This window comes from Rhinolophus sinicus, linkage group LG01 (assembly GCF_036562045.2).
Source record: "Rhinolophus sinicus isolate RSC01 linkage group LG01, ASM3656204v1, whole genome shotgun sequence".
In the NCBI taxonomy this organism is placed as follows: domain Eukaryota; kingdom Metazoa; phylum Chordata; class Mammalia; order Chiroptera; family Rhinolophidae; genus Rhinolophus; species Rhinolophus sinicus.
Window position 1 is genome coordinate 55,623,096 of NC_133751.1, and position 10,001 is coordinate 55,633,096.

General features: G+C 41.6%; 1 pseudogene; it reads right to left on the reverse strand.

Annotated features, from left to right (window-relative positions):
- Positions 1-2,433: 2,433 nt before the first annotated feature.
- On the reverse strand, positions 2,434-3,811 carry LOC109442965 (tubulin alpha-1A chain; annotated as a pseudogene).
- Positions 3,812-10,001: the final 6,190 nt, after the last annotated feature.

A 10,001-nucleotide genomic window follows, 5' to 3' on the forward strand; every position in this document is an offset into this window, starting at 1 on the left:
GGCGCATGAAACCCGCTGCTGGCCATTAATCTGGGCTAATCAGGTTGAAAGCTGGGTTGTTTTATTTAGTAATTAACGGGTTATGTGAAAAACATGATCCATGGCCTGGGGCGTGTCTATAGAGTAGTGTCCGGGAGGAGAGAATGGAGACCGGCAGGGGACTCTCTGGAGAGCCACTCAGCCTTATGCAATTACAGCCATTGGCAAACTCTGAAAAATGACCCTGGGCTTGTATTGACACCCAGGAAAGAAACCTTCCTGCCAACAGCACAGGCGGATTCTTGAAGACCAATAATTGCTCTCTCCCTCCTGCCCCTCACAACAGCCTGCTCAGCCAAACCCAAAGTTTCAGAGATGTGCATTGATTTTGCAGGCACACGTTGCTCCCTGTGGCTGTGGAGAGCCTGTGTTTGAAAGTGGGCTGGATGGAGGGTGGTACTGTATGCAGAAATGGGGGTCCCGAAAGGGAGAGGCTGAGGGTGAGGGTGGGAGACACAAATGGTTCCGGCCGAACACACTGGCACGTGGTGCTCAGAGCCAGCCAAGAAGGAAGGGCCACTTGGCACTTTGTTGAATGGATTCTGCAGCTCAGGTCTGGCCTGGAGCTGCGAGCCTAGAGAGGGGCACAGCATCATCCAGGAACAGGTGTGTTGAGAGCAAAGAACAGAAGGTCTGGCTCAGGCCCCCAGTGTGGCCCAGCTGGACATCAGCACCCACTGACTCCCCAATTCCCCTGCCCTTTCTTGCTTCCTTTCTCAACTTCTCTGCTGCTGCTTCACTTACTTGATTCTCTCCCCCGTTCTTGCTCCACATCAAGTTACCAGAAGCCAAATCCTGCTTCTTTCACCTTCTAAATTGTTCTCACATCTTGTTTTCCTTCTCCGTGGCCAGGTCTCCCCATCAGGGCACCATCATCTCTCAGCAGAATTTGTTGCAATAGTTCCTGGACAGGTCTGCCCATGTCATTCTTACCTCCTCCGATTTAGTCTCTCCCGTGGAGCCAGGGTGATTTTTGCATAAGTTAGCCTAAAATACTTGGGTTGTTCCTAAACAATTTAAAGATAAAATCAAAATCCTTAACCAGGTTGCTGAGGTCTGGAATGATATCAGGGCCCTGATGACCTGTCCAGCCTTCTCTTCAGCTACCTCCTCTCCCCCAACCCTCTGAGACCCAGCCACACTACAGTTCACACTCTTCTTCAAATGGACCCCGTTCACAAATCGACAAATCTGTTTCTTCCTCTTGGAAGGCCCCCAAACCGCCACCACATTAGCACCTGCTCAAATTTTGGGTTGCAGCTGAAATGTCCCCTCTTCTAGAAAAATCTGCCTGGCTCCTCCAGCTGGATTAGAAGCCTTCCTGTGAGGGACCACAGTCCTGTGCTTCCAGAGCATCTACCATTGGTGGTCATTATCTGTTGTGTCTGTCTGTCTCCCTCCAAGCTCTGTAGAGGTAACGACCACATCCACAGTGTCATTCACTTTTGCATTTCCAGCTCCTAAAATGGTTCCTGGTATATACTGTGTTTACCCTAAAATCAGACCTAACCGGAACATAAGGCCTAGCCATGATTTTTCAGGATGACGTCCCCTGAACATAAGTCCTAATGCATATTTTGGAGCAAAAATTAATATAAGATCCAGTCTTATTTTCAGGGAAACACGGTAGTAGGTGCTCAATAAAACTTGTTGAATGAACGACTGAGTTAAAAAAGGATCTGGTCCAACTCTTGCATTTTTCAAACAAGGGCACTGAGGCCCAAGGTAGGGGAAATAAGTTATCAGGGTTCCCACACAGCAAGTTAGTGGGAACCCTGAGGATTGCCAGGCCAGGGCTCTGCCCAAAACCCAACACTGCCGACTTCTTGTTTATTCATCATAACAATACCACCATTTATAGATCACTTTCTATGTTGCATTTTATTTAATAGTAACAACAACCTGTGAAATGGAAACTACCTCTATTTTTCAGGGGAGGCCACCGAGCCCTTGTTTTGCGCCAGGGCAGTGCTGGCCAATAGAATTTTCTGAGTGATGGGAATTTCTGTATCTGTGTTGCCCTGTGGAGTGACCACTAGTCACACGTGGCTGCAGGGGGATTGAATTACGGCTACAGTGACTGAATTTTCAGATTGTCCATTACTTTCACAGAGCAATAGAATTGATTTTTGTATGTTGATCTTGTATCTTGTAGACTTGCCAAACTCACTAATTCTAATAGCTTTTTAATTTTATTTATTTATTTTTCATTTAAGACAGGCACTACTTTATTCAAACCCATCAGAGAAATGGACAGGTTGGTTCTGTAACAAATCGTCGTGTTTTAAAGCATAAGCCAGTAATTGTATATGAGAGTATACACTGCTACATACAAGTTAACTGATGAGACCACAGCTTTTCAATGTTTAAAACAGAGTAAGTTTCCCTGTAAAAGCAGCACCTTTGTGACTCATTAACTTTAGTATTCTCCTCCTTCTTCCTCACCCTCTCCTTCAACAGAATCCACACCAACCTCCTCATAATCCTTCTCAAGGGCAGCCATATCCTCATGGGCCTCAGAAAACTCTCCTTCCTCCAGGCCCTCACCCACGTACCAGTGAACAAAGGCACGCCTGGCATCCAACAGGTCAGATGTGTGGTCCAGGCGGGCCCAGGCCTCAGCACCAGGTGTGGCATAGCTCAGTGTGCACACAGCTCGCTGTACTTTGGCCAGGTCTCCACCAGGTACCACAGTGGGAGGCTGGTAATTAATGCCAACTTTGAAGCCAGTGGGGTACCAGTCCATGAACTGGATGCTGCGCTTGGTCTTGATGATGGCAAGGGCAGCATTGACATCTTTGGGAACCACGTCACCTCAGTATAACAGACAGCAAGCCATGTATTTACCATGGCCAGGGTCCCATTTCACCATCTGCTTGGCTGGCTCAGAGCATACATTGGTGATCTCTGCTACAGAAAGCTGCTCATGGTAGGCTCTGTCAGCAGAGATGACAGGGGCATATGTGGCCAGAAGGAAGTAGATGCAGGGATAGGGCACCAGGTTGGTCTGGAATTCGGTCAGGTCAACATTCAAGGCTCCATCAAATTTGAGGGGAGCAGTGATGGAGGACACAATTGGACCTATCAACCTGTTCAGATGAGTATAGGTTGGGTGCTCAGTATCGAGATTTCTACAGCAGATGTCACAGATGGCCTTGCTGTCAACCATGAAGGCACAATCGAGTGCTCCAGGGTGGTGTGGGTGGTGAGGATGTAGTTGTAAGGCTCAACTACAGCTGTGGAAACCTGGGGGGCTGGGTAAATGGAGAACTCTAGCTTGGATTTCTTGCCATAATTGCCAGAGAGATGTTCTGTCATTGGGGAGGTGATCTCAGAACCGGTTCCCCCACCAAAGCTGTGGAAAACCAGGAAGCCCTAAAGACCTGTGCGCTGGTGGGCCAGTTTCCGAATTCAGTCCAAGACAGGGTCAGTGATCTCCTTGCCAATGGTGTAATGCCCCCGGGCATAGGTATTGGCAGCATCTTCCTTGCCTGTGATCAGCTACTTGGGGTGGAATAAATGGCAGTAGGTGCCAGTGTGAACTTTATCAATGACCATGGATTCCAGGTCTACAAACACTGCCCTGGGCACATGCTTGCCAGTGCCTCTCACTGAAGAAGGTGTTGAAGGAGTCATGTCCTCCCCCAATGGTCTTCTCACTTGGCATCCGCCCATCGGGCTGGATGCCATGTTCCAGGCAGTAGAGCTCCCAGCAGGCATTGCTGGTTTGTACACCAGCCTGGCCAACATGGATGGAGATGCACTCATGCATGGTTGCTGCTTTGCAGCTGCCGGGCGGATGGCTGAGAGGAAGAGGTTGTTGCTTCTTACAGCGTGACTCTTAGTCGGTTGACTATTAGGCAGTTGATGTAAGAGAACTTCTAATAACTTTTTTAAGAGGTTTTTTTGTTGTTGTTTAAATTTTATTGGGGAACATTGGGGAACAGTGTGTTTCTCCAGGGCCCATCAGCTCCAAGTTGTCCTTCAATCTAGTTGTGGAGGGCGCAGCTCAGCTCCGAGTCCAGTCGCCGTTTTCAATCTTTAGTTGCAGGGGGCAAAGCCCACCATCCCATGCATGAATTGAACTGGCAAAATTGTTGTTGAAAGCTCGCGCTCTAACCACCTGAGCCATCTGGCCACCCCTGCAGAAGCTCAGCGTCAGCTCATTGTCTTCAAGCTAGTTGTGGAGGGCACAGCTCACTGGCCCATGTGGGAATCAAACCAGCAGCCCTGTTGTTCAGAGCTCACGCTCTAAACAACTGAGCCATTCGGCCGCCCCTTCGGAGCAGTTTTACGTTTACAGAAAACTTGGGCAGAAAGAACAGAGAGCTCCCATACATCCCCTTCCCAACCTCTATCACAATGCACTCTGTTCCCCCAATAGTATCTTACATTAGGCTGCTATGTTTGTTGTAATTGATGAACCAATATTGATACATTATGATTAGCTAAAGTCATTAGTTTAGTGTTCACTCTTTGTGTTGTCAGTACTATGGGTTTTGAAAAATGCATACTTCATGTATCCATCATTAAAGTATTGTACAGACAGTTTCACTGCCCTGAAAATCTCCTATGTTCCACCTGTTCATTCCTTCCTCTTTCCCCCAAACCCCAAGCAACCCCTTATCTTTTTACCGTCTTCATAATTTTGTCTTTCCCAGAATGTCATATAATTGGAATTATACAATATACAGCCGTTTCAGACTGGCTTTTTTCACTTAGCAATACACATTGAAGATTCCATCATGTCTTTTCATAGCTTGACAGCTAATAGCATTCCACTGTTTACAACAATTTAAGTATATGACAGTTTGTTTATACCATTGAAGGACATCTTGGTTGCTTCCAAGTTTTGACAATTATGATAAAGTTGCTACAAACACTAGTGTGCAGGTTTTTGTGGGAGCATAAATTTTTAATTTATTTGGCTAAATAAGGAGTGCGATTGCTGGATTGCATGGTAAGGTTATGTTTAGCTTTATAAGAAACTGTCAAACTGTCTTCTGAAGTGGCTGTGCCATTTTGCACACCCACTAGCAATGTATGAGGATTTCTGTTCCTCCGTATCCTCACCAGTATTTGATGTCAATGTTTTCAATTTTCACCATTCTACTAGATGTGTAGTCATGTCTCACTGTTGTTTTAATTAGCATTTCCCTAATGACATATAGTGTTGAGTATCTTTTCATTTGCTTATTTTGCTGTCTGTATATCTTCTTTGGTGAGGTGTCTGTTCAGCTCTTTTGCCCATTTTTTAATCAGCTTGCTTGTTTTCTTATTGTTGAGTTTTCAGAATTCTCTGCAGATTTTAACAGCTCTTTATTAGATATATCTTCTGCAAATATTTTTCTCATCTATAGCTTTTATCCCCATTTCTTTTGACAGTGTCTTTTGTAGAGCAAAAGTTTTTCATTTAAATAAGGTCCAGTTTATCAATTATTTGTTCCATGGATCATGCTTTTGGTGTCATCGCCAAACACAAGGTCATCTAGACTTTACACTATGTAATTTTTTGAGTTTTATTGTTTTTGCCTTTTACATTTAGACCTTTGATCCATTTTGAGTTAATTTTTATGAAGGATATAAAGTCTAGGTCTATGTTCATTATTTTGCATGTGGATATCCAGTGGTTCCAGTACCATTTGTTGAAAAGATTGTCTTTTCTCCATTGTGTTGTCTTTGTTCCTTTGTCAAAAATCATTTGACTATATTTATGGGAGGTTATTTCTGGGTTTCTGTTATGTTTCATTTTGTCTGTTCTTTCATCAATACCACACTGTTTTGATTACTGTCACTTTATAGTAAGTCTCGAAGTTGGGCAACGTCAGTCCTCTGAGTTTGTTCTCCTTCAATATTGTGCAGGCTATTCTGGGTCTTTTGCCTCTTCTAATAAACTCTAGTATCAATTTATTAATAGTCACAAAGTAACTTCCTGGGATTTTACTTGGGATTTCATTGAATCTATAGATCAGGCTGGAAAGAACTGATATCTTGACAATATTGAGTGCTCCTATCCATGAACACAAAATACTTCCATTTATTTAGTTTTACTTTGATTTCTTCTATCAAGGTTTTATAGTTTTCTTCATATATATATATGTGTATATATATATCGTACATATTTTATTAGTATTTCAATTTTTTAGGTGCTAATGTGAATGTTATTATGTTCTTAATTTCAAATCCCAATTGTTTACTGCTGGAATATAAGAAAGCTATTGACTTTTGTATATTAACCTTTGCATCCTGCAACTTTGCTATAATTGCTTTTTAATTCCAGGAGACGTTTTTGGTCTGTGTTCCCTGTCCCCCACGCCCCCGCCTTTGGTTGCTTTTCTTGGATTTTCTATATAGACAGTCATATTATCTGCAAACAAAAACAGTTTTATTTCTCTCTTCTCAATCTGTATGTTTGTATTTCCAAACAAACATTTGTTTTAAAATAATTTCCATGTGCTATTTTTTTTGCCTTTTTTTCTTTTTTCCTCCTTTTTGAAAAGGTCTAAAATTTTACTATGTATAAATGGCAAAAAAATATCTTTAACTTCTAACATTTGTTTTTCAAATCCTACCACTGCATTTAAATGGTTAAAGTAACATATTTATATATAAATTGTTAATAATTAGGAACTAATAAAGGAATCCTGTTCTAAATGGAAAGTTATTCTTTCTTGAAGCTCAGTTTCAGGCAGGATTGTTTTCTTCCTTGGAAGTACGTCCTTTTTAGAGGTTTCTTTAGTAACTATCTGTTTATGATAAAATTTCTGTTTTAATTTGAAAATACATTTTATTATTTTTATTGAATAATATTTTAGTTACATTTACAGTTTTTGGTTGACAATTGTTTTCTTTTAGCACTTTGTTTTTCTATTGACTCCAAAAATATGTATCCTGCATATTTTTTAGATCCATCTTCCAATTCAGAAATCTTTTTCTTCAGCTGTGCCTAATTTCATGTTTAATGAACATCTAGTTTTTTTTCTCATACATTTAGTTTTTAACTACAACAGTTATATTTTCTCATGTTCAGAATTCTATTTGGTTGTTTTATACAAACGCCTATAAACTTTTGAGAGGATTTTCTTTCTTGTTCATGTTTTTTATCTTCTGTTTTATTTCCTAAAGCATTTTCTTTAATTTCCTTAAAACATACTCAGGTTTTATTCTGTGTCACATAATTTATATATATGAGGTCCCTGGGAGTTCATTATGCTGTTTGTTACTTATGCTGACTCTTGTTTATAGTGGCTGGTTTTCTTATGTGTTTTAAAATTTGGGATTGTGAGCTTGTGTTCAACTAGGTTTTTTCCATGGGAACCAGTGAAGTCTGAGTTATAAGTGCATCTTTACAGAAGGACATGCATTTGCTTCTTCCAGGTGACTCTGGGATGCTGTAACCCCAGACCATTTTAAAGTTAATTCTTCTGCTTGGGTTTTCCAGTCAACATAGATAATGTAAATTTAATCCCTCATGCAGATAAATTCATTTTCATCTTTCTGTTTTGCAGTGGTCAGATTATTTCTAACTTAGCCTTTTACTGAGACTATAGCCCTTGAAGCTTCCCACTTTTTGTGGGGGAACTCCAGTTCCAATTTCCCAGTTTACTCAGGCTGACTGTCTACTCTTCTGTGCCCTGCAGGGCCATTGCAACTCAGGTTTGTTTCAGAGATTGACAAATGCTCTCAGAAGAGCCACAACTTCAGCACCAACTCCCTCGTCAGTTTTGGCTCCTGGTGATTTTTCTTACTTTCAGGTTAGCTAAGCTCTAAATCTGAAAGTATGCATGTTATATTTTTTTCCAGAAAATCTATATGTTTTATTTCAGGAGGAATTTTAAGCTCTCTAACTATTTACCAGAAATGCTATAGCACAAGTTTCTTTTTAAAAGTAGTCACTTTTCACTTTATTGTTAAATATCACCTTTCCTTTGAAAAGATGGATTGTGTGTATGTATGTTCAAAATATCTACTAGGTGGTTTACTACTAACATACTACCTATCACAGAAAAATTTGAAATTATTTGTCTTTTTGTAAGAAAAATAAATGTCTCATTATTAAGTGCTTTGCCATGAGATAATCTGTGGAGTTTTTATGGTTACTCACTGCCTGCTATTTAAAATAATTACTAAATCTACCTAACTGGGCATATATGAATTGCATCACCTTGTAATAAACCTAGAAGGATAGAACAAATGAGGACTTTTCTGTCTATTTGTCTAAGTTATGGATATCTCACTGGCGTATCTTGGATGAAAACATAATTAATATTAATAAAACTTCAATTCTATATTTTTATAATCAAATAAAAATATATCGAAGAAGTTCTACTATTTTCTTTCCCTCATCCCAGTGGCTAATCTCACCCTCTTTCTTGATACAGGTAACAGTTCCCACGCTGGAAATATTTTTGGTTGTCACAATTGTGTGACGGTATTTTTGGCCAGTGAGTAGAGGCCAGGAATTCTGCAAAATACCCTAGAATGCACAGGATAGCCCCCACCACAAAGAATTATTTAACAAAGCTGTTAAAAGTGCTCAGGTTGGGAAATACTGGATTAAAGACAAATTCCTCGGAGAGGCAATTGTGGTGTTTTAGTTTCATCCGTACTGCTAGTCTCTATAGTTCTCCCAATTCAAGTACAAAGTGCTATGTATGCTTCTCTCCCCAAATAATCCATATCCTGCTCATTTCTTCCCTTCCAGTTCTTAGCACAGTTCATAGGTTTGGTGTGTGAATTGTTTTTCAGCTGTAGTTTTTATGATTTAATCTCTCTACCTAGAATTAGCTGGTTCACTGTGTTCAAGAGAAAGGCATTTTTCCCTAATCCTTTGTTCAGGCAATTATTCAGATAACTACATTATTTTAAACCAGAGGGCCTTGTAGGTATTTACTTTTCCTGTGAAAGCAAACCCAGGATAAGCATTTCTCATATAGTGCAATATCTCATATAGTCACAGGGTTCTGGTTCTAAGAGTAAAGACAGAGGTGGGATGGAGGGGAGAGGACAAGAATGGAATAAATGCAGTAAGGTATGTGTGTTGTGGGAAGATTTTAAAAGCCCCAGATGGTATATCTGAACCTCATTTAAGCTTGGATGAGCTTGTAAGCAAAGTCCAGGGCAGATGGGCAAGGCAGACGGCCAAAGAGAGTAAGAAGTGGAATATAGGCTCCAAACCACCCATTCATTAAAGAGGGCTTTAATAAATGTTTGCTAGAAATAACAGGGGAGCTTTTCACCTGATGCTGTTCAATCATGACACAAACCTGACCAATCAGAGAGAGAGGTCAGTGGATCGGGTAAAATAAACCATTGCTATGCGGCGTGCCCAGGACTCCACTGGCCTGGGACGAAGCAACACATTCCTCCCCTGTTCTCCCCTCATGACCCCGGCCTGAGCCCACCCTGCCCACAGATGCTGTCTGGGCTCTCAGTGGTTTTCCGCTTCAGAGACTGTCCAGATTGGAAAGCCCTTAGACCTCATTTATTCCATCTTTGCCCGGCATTTTATAGGTGAAGAAACCAAGGGAACAGCAGCCCCTGGGTCCCATTCCAAGGCAGGCTCTTACTTTTGAGGACAGTTCTTCTTTGTTGGAGGGGCCTGAGAGCAGACACTGTCCTTGACCTCACAGGCCTTGAAGGGGACGTGAGGTGGGTCAGAAGGGTGCCCAGGGCTCACCTGGGCATGGGGAGCAATTCAGCCTGAAAGAATTGCTGAATTCTGGAAGAATATTCAGCCAAAAGTAGAACCCAATTCTCAGCTTCAGGGAACAGATGCAGAGAGGCTTTTAAGCCTGGATCAATGCCTTTTCCCACAAGGAGTGGGAAAAATAAAATCCATGTTGAACCCTCTCACACTGCTAATGAAAAAAAGACAGGGCCGTTGGGGTGGGGGCAGCCAGGGAAGGGGTAGGAGGCATTTATCCATTGAACTTTTTCTGCTTATGCAATAGATCTTCATT